This window comes from Rhincodon typus, chromosome 37, assembly GCF_021869965.1.
Source record: "Rhincodon typus isolate 14 chromosome 37, sRhiTyp1.1, whole genome shotgun sequence".
Lineage (NCBI taxonomy): Eukaryota > Metazoa > Chordata > Chondrichthyes > Orectolobiformes > Rhincodontidae > Rhincodon > Rhincodon typus.
This window is the reverse complement of record NC_063368.1, coordinates 6,899,159-6,913,109: the sequence shown is the minus strand read 5'-3', so window position 1 is coordinate 6,913,109 and position 13,951 is coordinate 6,899,159. Positions and strand designations below refer to the sequence as shown.

The window sequence follows — 13,951 nt, the reverse complement described above, 5'->3', positions numbered from 1 at the left end:
CCCCCCCCCCCCCAACATTTTGATGGCACTTTACTGATTATAACATACTCCCAAATGTAATTTGCCACTGTTCTTTACATTATAATGCTTTTGTCTTAGTCTAATATTCTTAATATCCTGAGGGATGAATCTTGGTTAGTTTTTTTTGATGGAATGTGTTTTCATTGAATATCTTGAATTGATTTTGTTTTACATGTTACCCAAAGTTCATTCACCACCACATCCTTTGGCCAATTTACCTTAGCCAATTTATCCTAATGCCTATGTAATTGGTTTTGTTTAAGTTTAAGTTCTTGTTTTTGTTATGTCAGTTTCAAACTTAACATGGTAGTCAATGACATTATGATCACTACTTCCTACAAGACCATTTACTAAGATTACTAATTAATTCTGCCTCATTACACAATACTAGATCTAAGATAGATTCATCCCTAACTGATTTCATAATTATTGCTCCAGAAAGCCAACCAAATAAACAATTCATAAGGTCATGTATTAGACTGCCCTTACCAAGCTGATTGTCCGATTCTACATGAAGACTGAAGTCTACCACAATTATCGCAAGCTCCAATACTTTATTATTGAATGCTCTACCAATATAATTACTGTTAAATGTGTCGTGCTGAGTGATGGCATATCATATTCATAAAATTTACAGCATTAACTGTGCCAAGTGTGGAATCATTTGGAACTTTGCTTTTTAACATCGACTGGTGGCTGCCAAGGATCACCTGACTCTTGGTGTGGCAGTTTTTGAGCCTATGGACTGTCTAGACTCCAGGTGTTAGTACTCAACTCCTAAAAGGTATTTCCTAACTCAAATGGGTCATTCTGAAACCAAGACACTAACAGTCTCAATCCCCTAGGTGAATGTCTGGAAACAATAATCAAGCTATGGGCAACACCATATCGGGTAAGGAGCAGTGAGAAACCAGATGGTAAGGCATCCTGTGTTGGTCTCCCTGAGTGCTGGTTTGCAGAAAGGCATAACTTAGCTGCCGATGCTGCTGTTCTGGCAGTTATAGAGTCAGAGTCATAGAGCACAGAAACAGACCCTTTGGTCCAACCAGTCCATGTCAACCATAATCCCAAATTAAACTAGTCCTACCTGCCTGCTCCGGGCCCATATCCCTCCAAACCTTTCCTAGTCATGTACTTATCCAAAATATCTTTTAAATGTTGTAACTGTACTTGCTTCTACCACTTCCTCTGGAAGTTCATTCCACTCACGAACCGCTCTCTCTGTAAAAAATTTGCCTCCTCATGTCTTTTTTAAATCTCTCTCCTCTCACCTTAAAATTATGCCTCCTAGTCTCGAAATCCCCATTCCTAGGAGAAATGCAACTACCATTAACTCTATCTATACTCCTCATTACTTTATAAATTTCTACAAGGTTGCCTCTCAACCCCCAATGCTTCAGTGAAAAAAGTTCCAGCCTTTCTTTACAACTCAAATCTCCCAGACCAGCAACATCTTAAGAGGGAATTAACATCTATCCCTCAAGAACTGGACACAGTAAGATGGTAAGGTCTCACATATGTTCCTTTTCAAGTCCACATTCTAGCAAACTGACCTCCAGGAGTGATGGTGGTATAGTCATTGCACTTGTAATTCAGAAGCCCAGGCACTGCTTTGGTGTCAGCGGTTCAAACCAGTAAATTTGGAATATAAAAGTTACTCTCAGTATCAGAAACTATCAGTTGTTGCACAAAATCCATCTGGTTCACTCACACTATTTTGGGTAGGAAATCTACAACCCTCACTTGATCTGGCCTACACATGACTCCAAATCCACAGCAAAGTGGCTGAATTGCAAATTGCCCTCTGAAATAATCAAACAAGCCACTCAGTTCAGGGGCAATTAAGGATGGGCAAAAAATTCCTGACACCATCAACGATGTCCACATTCCATGAAAGAGCAAAGAAGAACATTAAATCCATGACCCACAGAAAGTCCATCTATTGAAAGGTTCCTGCAATGACTCTGGTGTATATCTTCAGATATTGAATTCATCCAACTTGATTCTCACACATGAAGTTCTCTTCTTCATTGGGCCAGCACCAGGCATTTTCTAAGACCAGCCAGTCACATGAATTATGAACTATTCTTTTGTAAAACTGCAATATTCTCTTTAATTATATTGTGTTCAAGCGTGAGAGAGTGTGGGTGAGTGAGTGAGTGACATAACGTTAGATTTTCATGGTTATTAAACTCACAAACACTTGCTGCTGTTTTTCAAGTGGTTCCACACACTCAGGGGGGTTCAGAAACACGTCTTTCTTTCAAAAAATATACCATCTGGTAATGGGAGGAAACAACGGTTTCAAATGTCTCATACCTGTACATAATAGGGAATTAATAATCTACTTCCACCAGCTTTTTCAGATTGTGTTTTTATTTATTCATAAGATAAGGACATTGCTGGCTAGCCCCACATTTATGATAGACCAAAGGGCAGCTAAGAGTCAATTGCATCGTTGTGGATCTGTAGGCCAGACCAGGCAAACACAGTAGATTTACTTCTCTAAAAAGGACATTAGGGAACCAGCTGGCTTTTTATGACAGCTACCATGGGCTACATGGTAAAAACTGAAAGAACTGCGGATGCCGTAAATCAGAAACAAAAACAGAAGTTGCTGGAAGTTCAGCAGGTCTGGCAGCATCTGTGAAGAAAAAAAATTGGAGTTAATGTTTTGGGTCTGGTGACCCTTCCTCAGAACAGAGGACCTAAAACGCAGAGTTAACGTTTTAGGTCCTCTGTTCTGAGGAAGCATCACCAGACCCAAAACATTAACTCCAATTTTTTTTCTTCGCAAATGCTGCCAGATCTGCTGAGCTTCCAGCAACTTCTGTTTTTGCTCATGGGATCCATGGTCACCATTAGGTTAGTTATTTTTTTAAATTCCAGATTTTTATTGAATTCAAACTTAACCACGCAGGATGGGATTTGACCACACATGTGGCGTGATTCCAGATTACCAGTGACAGAGCCACTGTGCCACCACCTCCCTCAGTCAGCCCAGATTCTTGATTTTCCTCATTTCTACCTGTACGGATCCTACTTCCGAAGCCACACTGCTTATCAGTAAGCTCATCTTGCTACCAGAGCCACCCCTCCTCCTCTGCCAAATCTGTCGGTCTTTCTGAAATATTTGCACCCTGGAATATTTACTTCCTACCTTCAATCACAATGCAACCATGTCTTTGTAACGGCGATTAAATCTAAACCATCTACCTCTATTTGTGCCTATAGCTCATCAACCACATTGTAAATCCTTCCTGCATTCAGATAAAGAAACTTTAATTTCACTTTTAATTACTTCCTGCATTGACCTTATTTGCTAATGCACAATTAGTGCTAAACTCTCCAGTCGTTCCTGTCCTTACCCTACATCGCTGCACAATCGTGCTGTCCTGATCTCTCTTCAAATTTCTAAATCTCCATTCATCTGAACCCTCCCTCCCTGCATCCCCACCTCAAATTTAAAGCCCTGTCCCCAGCCCTAGTTATAGGAGCAGCCAAGCTACCAGCTCTGGCCTCGTTCAATAGAGCCTATCCCAACAGAACTACTCTCTGTTCTCTAAGCAGTGATGTCAGTGCTCGAGAAAGCACTGCTTCCCACACCAATGTGGTGGCTCAGTGGTTAGCCTTGCTACTTCACAGCACCAGGGACCCGGGTTCAATTCCATCCTTGGGCAACCGATTTTGAGGAGTTTGCACGTTTTATCGTGTGTCTATGTGGGTTTCCTCCCACAGTCCAAAGATGTGTAGGTTAGGGTGGATTGGCTATGCTAAATAGCCCCGTAGTGTGCAGGTTAGGTGGGATAGCCATGGGAAATGCAGGGTTAGTGGGGTGGGCCTGGGTGGGATGCTTTACAGAGGATTGGTGTGGATCCAAATGGCCTGCTTCCACACTGCAGGGATTCGAACTCTTTGAGCTCACACTTCAAAATTTCCAACACAAAATAAAATTACAACCAATGCAAAATCCCAGCCAATCTGTCCCTTTTGGTTTTGTCTGATACGTTACAAAGTCTGTTTATTTTCTTTGGCTACTGTTGGCATGAGGAGACGTTTGTCGAAAAGGTTTTACAGAATAAAAAAAGCAGGATCAAGAGCAGTTGTGACGGAAGAATTCGGAGCCAGTCACACACACTGCTGACACACGCAAGCTATTTCTTCCAGTCATAATTACAGAGCACCACAGCAGGCAAATCTGACCACTATGCTTGCTGTCTGAAGGATTCTCCACTGATTTCACTTGTGCTTATCCACTTAGCATTCTAACCACTTGTTAAACTGCAACCAGACTTGCTGTGCAGCTGGACATCACAGGAAAACCCTGGATCAACTTTACTCTTCCAATCAAAATGAACCTATTGACCCCTTACCCGCCTCACAACGAGCAAAGCAGCGCATGAGCAGGCAACAGCAGCTTACAGACTGGTGTACTCGTGATATTTCATTGTAATAAGGTTCTATACAAACACTTTCTTATTTAACACTTTCTCTGAAGGAAGCCAACCACAGACAGATGCACCAAAAGGGATATTTTGCCAAGACTTTTCTTCCCCTTTGTCTCGCCCTCCCAAAAGATCTTCCAGCTGCCAACAGTGGCATTGTATGAAAACTCCAGGAAAAAAGTGTTGACTTCAAATCAAAAATTGCTTACAATGTTCCCCATCCAGTGCTAGATCTTATTCTGCATGAATATTCATCCTACTGTGAAGTTACTTAGTTTCCTGTAGATATTAAGCCCAGTCAAATTGCACCAGCATTGTGCGTTAGGTGTGATTAATCATTGAAGCTCTACAGTGTGGGAGCAGGCTATTTAGCCCATCGAGTCCACACCAACCCTCTGAACAGCATTCCACCCAGACCCACCTCCTGATTCCTATTACTCTGCATTTCCCAACGCTATCCCATCTAGCCTGGGCAACTTAGCATGGCCAATCCACTCCAATCTGCACATCTTTGGACTGTGGGAGGAAACCGGAGCAAATCCACACAGATTCGGGGAAAACCATGCAAACTCCACGCAGTCACCCCCCTCCCGAGGGTGGATCGAGCCGTGAGGCAGTAGTGCTAACCACTGAGCCACCCTGCCTCCCCAACCAAAAACACCTTGATTTGTCAAAGGCAAGTGTGACTTTCACAAAGTCCCACACTAAGGGCAACAGAAGCACAAAACCAGGAGAGACAATCCAGAGGACAGTAAGAACTGCCGATGCTGGAGTCAGAGATAGAACAGCGTGGAGCTGGAGGAACACAGCAGGCTAGGGAGCATCAGAGGAGCAGGAAAGCTGACGTTTTGGGTCAGGAGAAATGAAGAAGAGACAATCGAGGGGCTAGGATTCTGAGCGAAAACTTCTTAACATGAAGAGTGAAGAAAAAAAGACTGCAGCAAGTAATCACGGACTGAAGGGAAGTGAGAGGAGAAAAAGTCAGACTTGAGTTGTGCATCTGGACAACAGGTACAGGTCTAGATTTTCACGTCATACTCCTTTAGTCAATGCCATTCGTTGGCTACACATCTGGATCTTCCCTGCCGTACATATCCGCCTGGTGTGTGACTGTTAAACCTCACACAGATGTTGTTTATTTTCACAGGCTGTGATCGCCACACGCGTCAAAGACGGTGTTTAAATTTAAAATACCGTGGTGGTGTTCCATTTTTCTTCTCTATTCTATCAGCGGTGTCTTAATTAAATATCAGGCATTACTCACTGTCTCAGGGGCTAACCAGGCTGCAAATGCGAGTGCACACATACAAGCAGGTCGCAGGAACTGCACCAGCTAAGTACAAGTCCGAAACAGATCATTGTTTGCAGTGCAGGCGAGATCCAATGCTGCATGCTGTTGCCCCCACCACCAGCATGTGCCGATTAACTAACAGAGAGAGAGTCTCACACATCAGCCTTGGCATCATGCCAGCTACTCAACTAAAGGAAGCATACCACTGACCGGCATGAGTCACCTTCTCATAGCTCCAGAATAGCAGTGCAGCAGCATGACTGGTGGAAAGGCATGCAGAGAGAAAATGCAGTACAGTACAAAGTTAGTAAGTTATGTCATAAGCAGCCAAAACACTGCCCACTCCAACCAGTTCCAAATGGAGGTTGTTGCCATCAAATAGTACCAGTCAGGTTAGATACAGTAGGAGCAAATTTCTATTCTGACGGTCATCGGACCCGAAACGTTAACTCTTGATTTTATTTTCCTTCACAGATGCTGCCAGACCTGAACTTTTCCAGCAACTTCTGTTTTTGTTCCTGATTTACAAGCATCGCTGTTCTTTCGATTTAAATTACAGCAGACGCTGGATATAGAGTAGACTGCCTAATCAAATACTTGCAGCCCAGAGGTGAACTCCCTTTGTCTCTTTCAAAAGCCAAGCACAGGTGTTCATTTCTACCGAGATTATTTTGAAAAAGGACAGGGTGTGCAGTTATTTTGCTTTAGATTCTTTAACGAGCTGCGAATATTGCTGATAAAGGCCAGCAATTGTTGCCCATTTCTAATTGAAAATGGTGGTGAGCTGTCTTTTTTCAACTGCTGCATTCTGTCTTGACTATACCTAAACAGTTAATTTGAACAGGATGCATACACTGGATGTGGTGGGGAGGAGGGAATGGGCTAATAGAACAGATGGGAGCAGGTTTGAACGAAGCAACTGGGCCATAATGACCTGTCTTGGAATACTCTGGGAATACTGCATTCAATTCTGGTCTCCCTGCTATAGGAAAGATATTGTTAAACTTGAAAGGGTTCAGAAAAGATTTACAAGGATGTTGCCAGGGTTGGAGGGTTTGAGCTATAGGGAGAGGCTGAATAGGCTGGGGCTATTTTCCCTGGAGCGTCAGAAGCTGAGGACTGATCTTATAGAAGTTTATGAAATCATGAAGGGTGTGGATAGGGTTGAATAGCCAAAGTCTTTTTCCACAGGGTAGGGGAGTCCAAAACTAGAGGGCATAGGTTTTAAGGGTGAGAGGGAAAAGATTTAAAAGGGACCACAGGGGCAACTTTTTTCACGCAGAGGGTGGTACTGGAATGAGCTGCCAGAGGAAGTGATACAATTACAATATTTAAAAGGCATCTGGATGGATATATGAATGGGTAGGGTTTACAGGGATATAAGTCAACTGCTGTTAAATGGGACTGGATTAATTTAGGATGTCTGGTCAGCATGGACAAGTTGGAGCGAAGGGTCTGTTTCCATACTGTACAACTCGATGACTCTATAATTCAATGCAATTGCAGATTTAAGACTGCCCCCTACTGCATCTGTGGAATGATACCAACCTCGTGACTCTGAACGGGATTATTAGAAACTGTTTTTAAACTTACCATTGGACACTATCACTGTTCTACCAATAGTTCCAACGGATGACTGACTGTAGCCCAGCAAGGCAGCAAGGTCTCTCTCCTCTTAGCAACCTCCTACTACTCGCTTCAACAACTTGCTCAGTTTCCAGCGTTCCTTCAAATTGCAAGCAAATTGTTGACAAACCCAGTCTGACTGCGGAAACATTCTAACTGTATTCCAGCAACATGTATACAAAGCCTGAACGTGACTGTGTGCTCGCCTCGTACAAAAGGATCTCAGTCAGCTCAGTTTCTCCTACTTCCCAAGAGGCAGCACACGGGCGGTAGACTGAAATGGTGGTGGAACTCAACCCTTGAACCCACCCTTGCTTCAACACACTACATCACAAAATGGATAAAGATTAAAATAAAACTACCAATGCCTCTTGTTAAAAAAAAGTTGAAGAACTAACATCACAAATCATTAAGCCCTCAACCCAGCAATCCCACTGCCTAAAGACTGACAAACTCCAAAGAAGTTCAGGGAAGGCTAGAAATTACCAGCAATAATCAGCAGGGGAAACAAAAATTCATCACCGGAAATGCAATAGGGAACTTCGGCAACCTCCAGACGGAGCAACTCTCTCCAGCGCCAGCCTGAAATTGCTCCCATGACTTGCTTATCTAGCGAAAACTGTTAACTTATTCTGAATAAGTAGGTCATCAGCTCTGTCAAGATAAGGAGGAGAGAGAGAATCACGCAGTCCTAGGACAATACCAGCAGTGGTTATAGCTTTAAGGCTAAAGAGAACAGAGAATTGTGCACTCTTGTGTATTTTAGATACAATGTAGCTACAAACCATGCAGCAGGCTATAGATTGGAAATGATGGGGAGAAAGGACGACAGTGTTACAGTTTTACAGGCTTCTTTTCCCCCCAAGTGACAGCAGGTATAGTGTTTCACAAAGGCTCAACATATACCTTTGCACTGAATTAATTCTTAGGGCGTGGGTAAAGAAGGCATCTGTTGCCACCCAATTTCTTTCTGGAAAGTGTGACTTTCTTAAACAACTGCAGTCTGTGAAAAGTGCACCCACATTGCTGTTAGGTCAGAGTTACAAGATTCTGAGCGAGCAACAATTGAAGAAACTTTGCCAACTTCTTTTCCCAAAAGGCACATTAAAAGCACAGGAATGTAAAAACTAATCTTGAACTAGCCTGAACTATGGTCCTTCCACAATACTTTGGCAGTCATACAGACCCTTCTGTCCAACCAGTCCATGCCGAACATAATCCCAAACTAAACTAGCCCCACCTGCCTGCTCCTGGCCCACATCACTCCAAACCTTTCCTATTCATAGATCCATCCAAATGTCTTTTAAACATTGTAATTGTATCCACATCCACCATTTCATCAGGAAGTTCATTCCACATGTGAACCATCCTCTGTGCAAAAACAAAATCGCCTCTTATGTCTGTTTTAAATCACTCTTCTCTCACCTTAAAATATGTCCCCTACTCTTGAAATTCCCCATCTTAGGGAAAAGACAACTACAATCAACTCTATCCATACTTTTCACTATTTTATAAACTTCTATCAGATCACATCCTACACTCTAGTAAAAAAAGTCCCATCCTATCCAGCCTTTCCTTATAACTCAAACAGTTATCATTCCACACACCAGTGCCTCACCTTTGTCTGCACTTATCTATGTCATATTCAGTTCTGTTTAATCAAGGTACCTATCCATATATTTTTCTCAAATTTTTCCTCTGCATCTCTAGAATTCCAGCCTTATATCAATGCATTTTCCTCTTAAACACATAACATCTAACAAATCAATGGACAGTGACAACAGAAACATGACAATACAATCACTTCCAATTTGAATACTATTCTACTTGGATGTACACGGTGATTCCTTCATCATCGTTGTGTTAAGATCCAGGTGTTCCCTACTTAACATCATTGTAGAAACACATTGCAGAAAGCCTCATCACCAGAACTTTCTAACAAGCACCAAGACATCGCTTGGCTGGTGGTCAGAAGGTCACTACCTGGGAGGTGCTTCATGTATGCCCAGTCAGTCTGAGCCATCGCACGCTGCCCTTGAAGTGGCAGTGATGGGGTACACATGTCACACATCTCCTGCTGGAATGTGCCTTTGCAAAGGAAGTCTGGAGAGAGATGGTTTTGTTAAGGCTTGTCCTGAACAGCTCCAGGACACCGGACTCTGCGCTGTACGGTCTGTTCCCTGGGACGTACACCAAGACAAACATCAGTGGTGCCTGGAGGACCATCAACTCAGTGGAAGACATGCTTTGGTCTGCCCGAAACTTGGTGGTCTTCCAGAACAAAGGAGCTGACCCTAACCAAGTGTTGCAGACTGGCACATTCCAAGGTCCAGGACTACATGCTGAGGGACGCACTAAAGCTTGGGGCAGCTGCTGCCAAGGGGCAGTGGGGAAAGACCACTGTCCGAGGTCTTCCTGCTGAAGGCAAATGGGGGTCCGTTCAGTTATCAGACCCTCCTAGTGTCTCAAGTGCATGCAAATATAGTCTGGTATGTGTAAGAGATATATTTGGTTTGTTTGGATAGAGTCAAACTCCAATGTTTGTTTATTTCCTTGATATTTGTGACTATATATATATGAAGACATTTTTTATGAATAAAGTACATTTTTGAAATAAGAAAGACATATTCATCACATCGTGAAGCCCCACCAACTTCTCAAGGACAAATAGGGCGGGCTGCACTCTTGGATAAAGTGTTAAAATTAAGCTGGCTTCCAAATTCATTGGTTGGAAGTTCTTGCATATTGCATGATCCCAGCTGATGATAATATTATACAAGTCAGATCCTAGAGTTTTTTTTTGTTTATAGGAGGTCAGTCATTGAACAAATGCACGGGATGCTGCCAACGTACTTTTAACAAAAGAACCTCAAAGTTTACCACGTGAAAGAAAAAGATCTACTGAAACAAACCTATTAAAAATGTCAGAAAAAAAAAGTGCCAACCCCTTTACCCTAACAACCACCTTACAGACACTCAATCCCCCATGAGGGGTCACCTCTATCACTATGCCAAAGCTTCCTGTTCGGCTACAACTGGCTTCCCTTTGGCAAATGTCTCTGCATTCACCTAATGCTATTTACCTTCATTAACATTTCTCCCTGAGACCTTTAAACAAGTCATTATCTCAACTCATTATTAATACTTAACAGGGGCTCATTAAACTGATGTTTTACAGCAGCCTTGTAGAATATCTTCCTACACCTTCCGCTTTTGAATTTGTCTTCTAAGCAACTGACATCTCTCCAGTCCTGACTATCGGGAGACTACAACTAATAGCAACTTTAGTATCATGGGATTCTTTCAGAGAACCTATAGTAGGGTTTGGTCTAGAGATAATAAGAGAAGCTGCTGGAAGAGCTCAGCAGGTCTGACAGCCTCTGTGAGGAGAAATCAGAGTTAACGTTTTGAGTCCGGTGACCCTTCCTCAGAACTGAAGGTAGCTAGGAAAATGTAGGTTTTCCTAGAGCGAGAGAGAGCAATGAACAGAGAAGAGTAGAGATAAAGAGAGAGAGAAGAACAGTTGGACAAACAAAGCAGTCAATAACAATCAGGCTAGGTGGGTGAATAGCTGTTAATGGAGGCTGTTTGTGGCTAACAACAGGTAGTTTGTAACGGCAGACTATGTGATAACAAGGCCTGGTGTGTAGGGTAGGGGGCTAGGACATGGGGGAGTTCAGGCCCAAAAATTATTGAACTCGATATTGAGTCCAGAGTGCTGCAGGGTCCCCAAACAGAAAATGATATGTTGTTCTTCCAGCTTGTGTTGTGCTTCGCTGGAACACTGCAGCAAGCCAGAGACAGAGATGATGGCCAGGGAACAGGGTGATGTGTTAACGTGGCAGGCAACAGGAAGCACAGGGTCTTTTTTGTGAGCAGAAAGTATATGTTCTGCAAAGCAGTCACCCAGTCTACGCTTCGTTTCCCCGATGTAGAGGAGACCACATTGTGAGCAGCAAATGCAGTGGACTAGATTCTGGGAAGTGCAGGTAAAGGGTTGCTTCATCTGGAAGGTATGTTTGGGCCCTTGGATACTGGGGAAGAGGGAGGTAAATGGCAAATGTTGCACCTTCAGCAGTTTCAGGGGAAGGTACCCTGTGGCTACGGGGGGTGGGGGGTGGGGAGGTGCTGATGGGACTGAAGGACCAGGGTGTCCCAGAGGGAACAGCCCCTGTGGAAGGCAGACAAGGGAGGGGAGGGGAATATACGTCTGGTGGTGGCATCTCACTGGAGATGGGGGAAATGGTGCCTGACAATCTTCTGGATGTGCACGCTGATGGGACGGTAGCTAAGGACAAGGGGAACCCTATCGCTGTTGCGGGAGGGAAGAGACCGTGGGAGGGCAGAAGTGCGGGAGTGTGGGAGATGGGTTGGACCCTGCCGACGACAGTGTTGGAGAATCCTCATTTGAGGAAGAAGGTGGACATTTTTGGAGGTTCCCTTGTCAAAGTTGGCCTCATCGGAACATATGCGGAGATGGAGGACTGGAATGGAATCTTTATAGAAAATAGGGTGCAAGGACAGGTCCAGGTAGCTGTGGGAGTTGGTGGGTTTATAGTAAGTATTAGTGGCCAGTCTATCCTCAGAAATGGAAACAGAGATGTCAAGGAAGGGAAGGGAGGAGTCAGAGTAGACCAGGTGAAAGTGAGTGCAGGGTGGAAATTGGAAGCGAAAATCAATGAACTTTTCCAAATCCAGATGAGAGAGGGAAGCAGCACCGATGATATCATCGATGGATCGGAGAAAGAGTTGTGGGTGGGGGCCAGAATAGTACTGGAACAAGAAAATGTTCCACGTACCCCACAAAGAGACAGGCATAACTGCGCCCTGTGTGAATACGCATGGCCACCCCTCTGACCTGAAGAAAACGACAGGAGTTAAAAGAGAAGTGGTTGAGGGTGAGGACAAGCTCGGCCAAGCAGAGGAGGGTGGTAGCGGGTAGGGGCAGTTCAGGCCTTTGCTCCAGGAAGAAGCAGACAGCCCCGAGACTCTCCTGGTAGGGAATGGACGTGTAAAGGGATTGCACGTCCATGGTAAAGAGGAGGCAGCTGGAGCCTGCAAACTGGAAATTCCAAAACTGGTGTAAAGTGTCAGAGGAATCACAGATGTAAGTGCACAGGGACTGGACCAGGGGAAGAAAATACTGAGTCAACGTAGGAAGAGATGAGTTTTGTGGGGCAGAAGCAGGCTGAAACGATGGGTCTGCTCGGGCAATCCTGCTGGTAGATTTTCGGAAGGAGGTAGAAGCAAGCTGTGCAGAACTGGGGGACTATCAGCTTGGAGGCAGTGCAAAGGAGATCACCAGATGAAACGAGCTCAGTGACTGTAGTTGATACAATGGTGGGGTCGTGGGTTTTTGTTTGATCTGGAGATATTTTTTAACCAACCTGATCAGAGATGGTATTACACACAGCTGGAACAGGTGAGACTTGAAACTGGGCCCTTTGGCTCAGATATATGGATGCGACAAGAGCCCTTCTCGTTCACCCTAGAATCACTAGAGTGTGGAATTCAGCCCATCAAGTCCACACTGACTCTCCAAACAGCATTCCACCCAGACCCACCCTATCCCCATAACTCTGCCATTTGCCATGGCTAATCCACCTGGTCTGCACATCATTGGGCTGTGGGAGGAAACTAGGACACCCAGAGGGAATCCACACAGACAAAGCGAGAACATGCAAACTGCACACAGACTGTCACCCAAGGCTGGAATCAAACCTATGTCCCTGGTGTTCTAAGGCAGCAGTGCTAACCACTGAGCCACCACACGACCCTTGATTGTAAAACATAAGTCTACAAACATCTGAGCAATTATCTCCCTAAATAGCTAGTTAGCTAATTAGCTAAAGTCACATGATTTCTTGGAAATTGACTGTTCCAAACAATGCTTTGACCTTTTAGAAGTCAAACTTAATTAGGTTAAAAAGGTGAAAACTATATATAATTTTCCTCTCATTTGAACTTAAGTTTTTAAATAATGAAAATAATATTACAAGCCTCCACAACAATATACATATTGTATCCAACAGTCTGGTGTAACCCACACCAGGTTCAAGAAAATTTTGCTGTGGGTGTCCTACATTCCTTATTCAAACCCAATGTAGAGGATGTGGTTAGATAGTTTCAGATATTATTTAGTCAACCTGTTAAGAGACGTTGTCACCCACCTCTGGAGTTGGTGGGACTTGAATGTAGGCCTCCTAGTTCATAGGTGGGGGCATTACCAGTACCCCCATCAAACAAACCGTCAGAGGAAATGCTGGCAGAGCCCAAAATCCTGCATATCCCGGTCAGGGTCCAATTCATGCAGAAGGCCTGTAGATTGTTAAAGTCTTCCATTTGCCCTATCGCAGGTGAGGTCAAAGATCCACAGCACTGTTTTGAAAGGAGCGAGAGATCTTCTCTCCAGGATCCTGGATAATATTTACCTTCAAGCAACATTAGTCAAGCACAGAGATAACAAGGTGTAGAGCTGGAAGAACACAGCAGGCCAAGCAGCATCATAGGAGCAGGAAGGCTGACGTTTCGGGCCTAGACCCTTCTTCTGAAGAAGGGTCTAGGCCCG

At 44.0% G+C, this 13,951-nt stretch overlaps 2 long non-coding RNA genes across 3 annotated transcripts in view; one reads left to right on the top strand and one right to left on the bottom strand.

Moving 5' to 3' along the window:
* Positions 1-2,320: 2,320 nt before the first annotated feature.
* Positions 2,321-13,951, bottom strand: part of LOC125487161 — a 35,477-nt gene continuing 23,846 nt past the window's right edge. Inside the window, exon 3 of the long non-coding RNA XR_007265683.1 lies at positions 2,321-2,665. This is a non-coding gene — a long non-coding RNA (uncharacterized LOC125487161). The remainder of the gene's footprint in view (positions 2,666-13,951) is intronic.
* On the top strand, positions 3,892-8,643 carry LOC125487162. Of its 2 annotated transcripts, XR_007265685.1 has the most exons (3): positions 3,956-6,149; positions 6,232-6,367; positions 7,264-8,643. It is a non-coding gene; the product is annotated as an uncharacterized LOC125487162 (long non-coding RNA). The 2 variants fall into 2 exon arrangements; XR_007265684.1 differs by having other exon boundaries at positions 3,892-6,149; positions 6,232-8,643.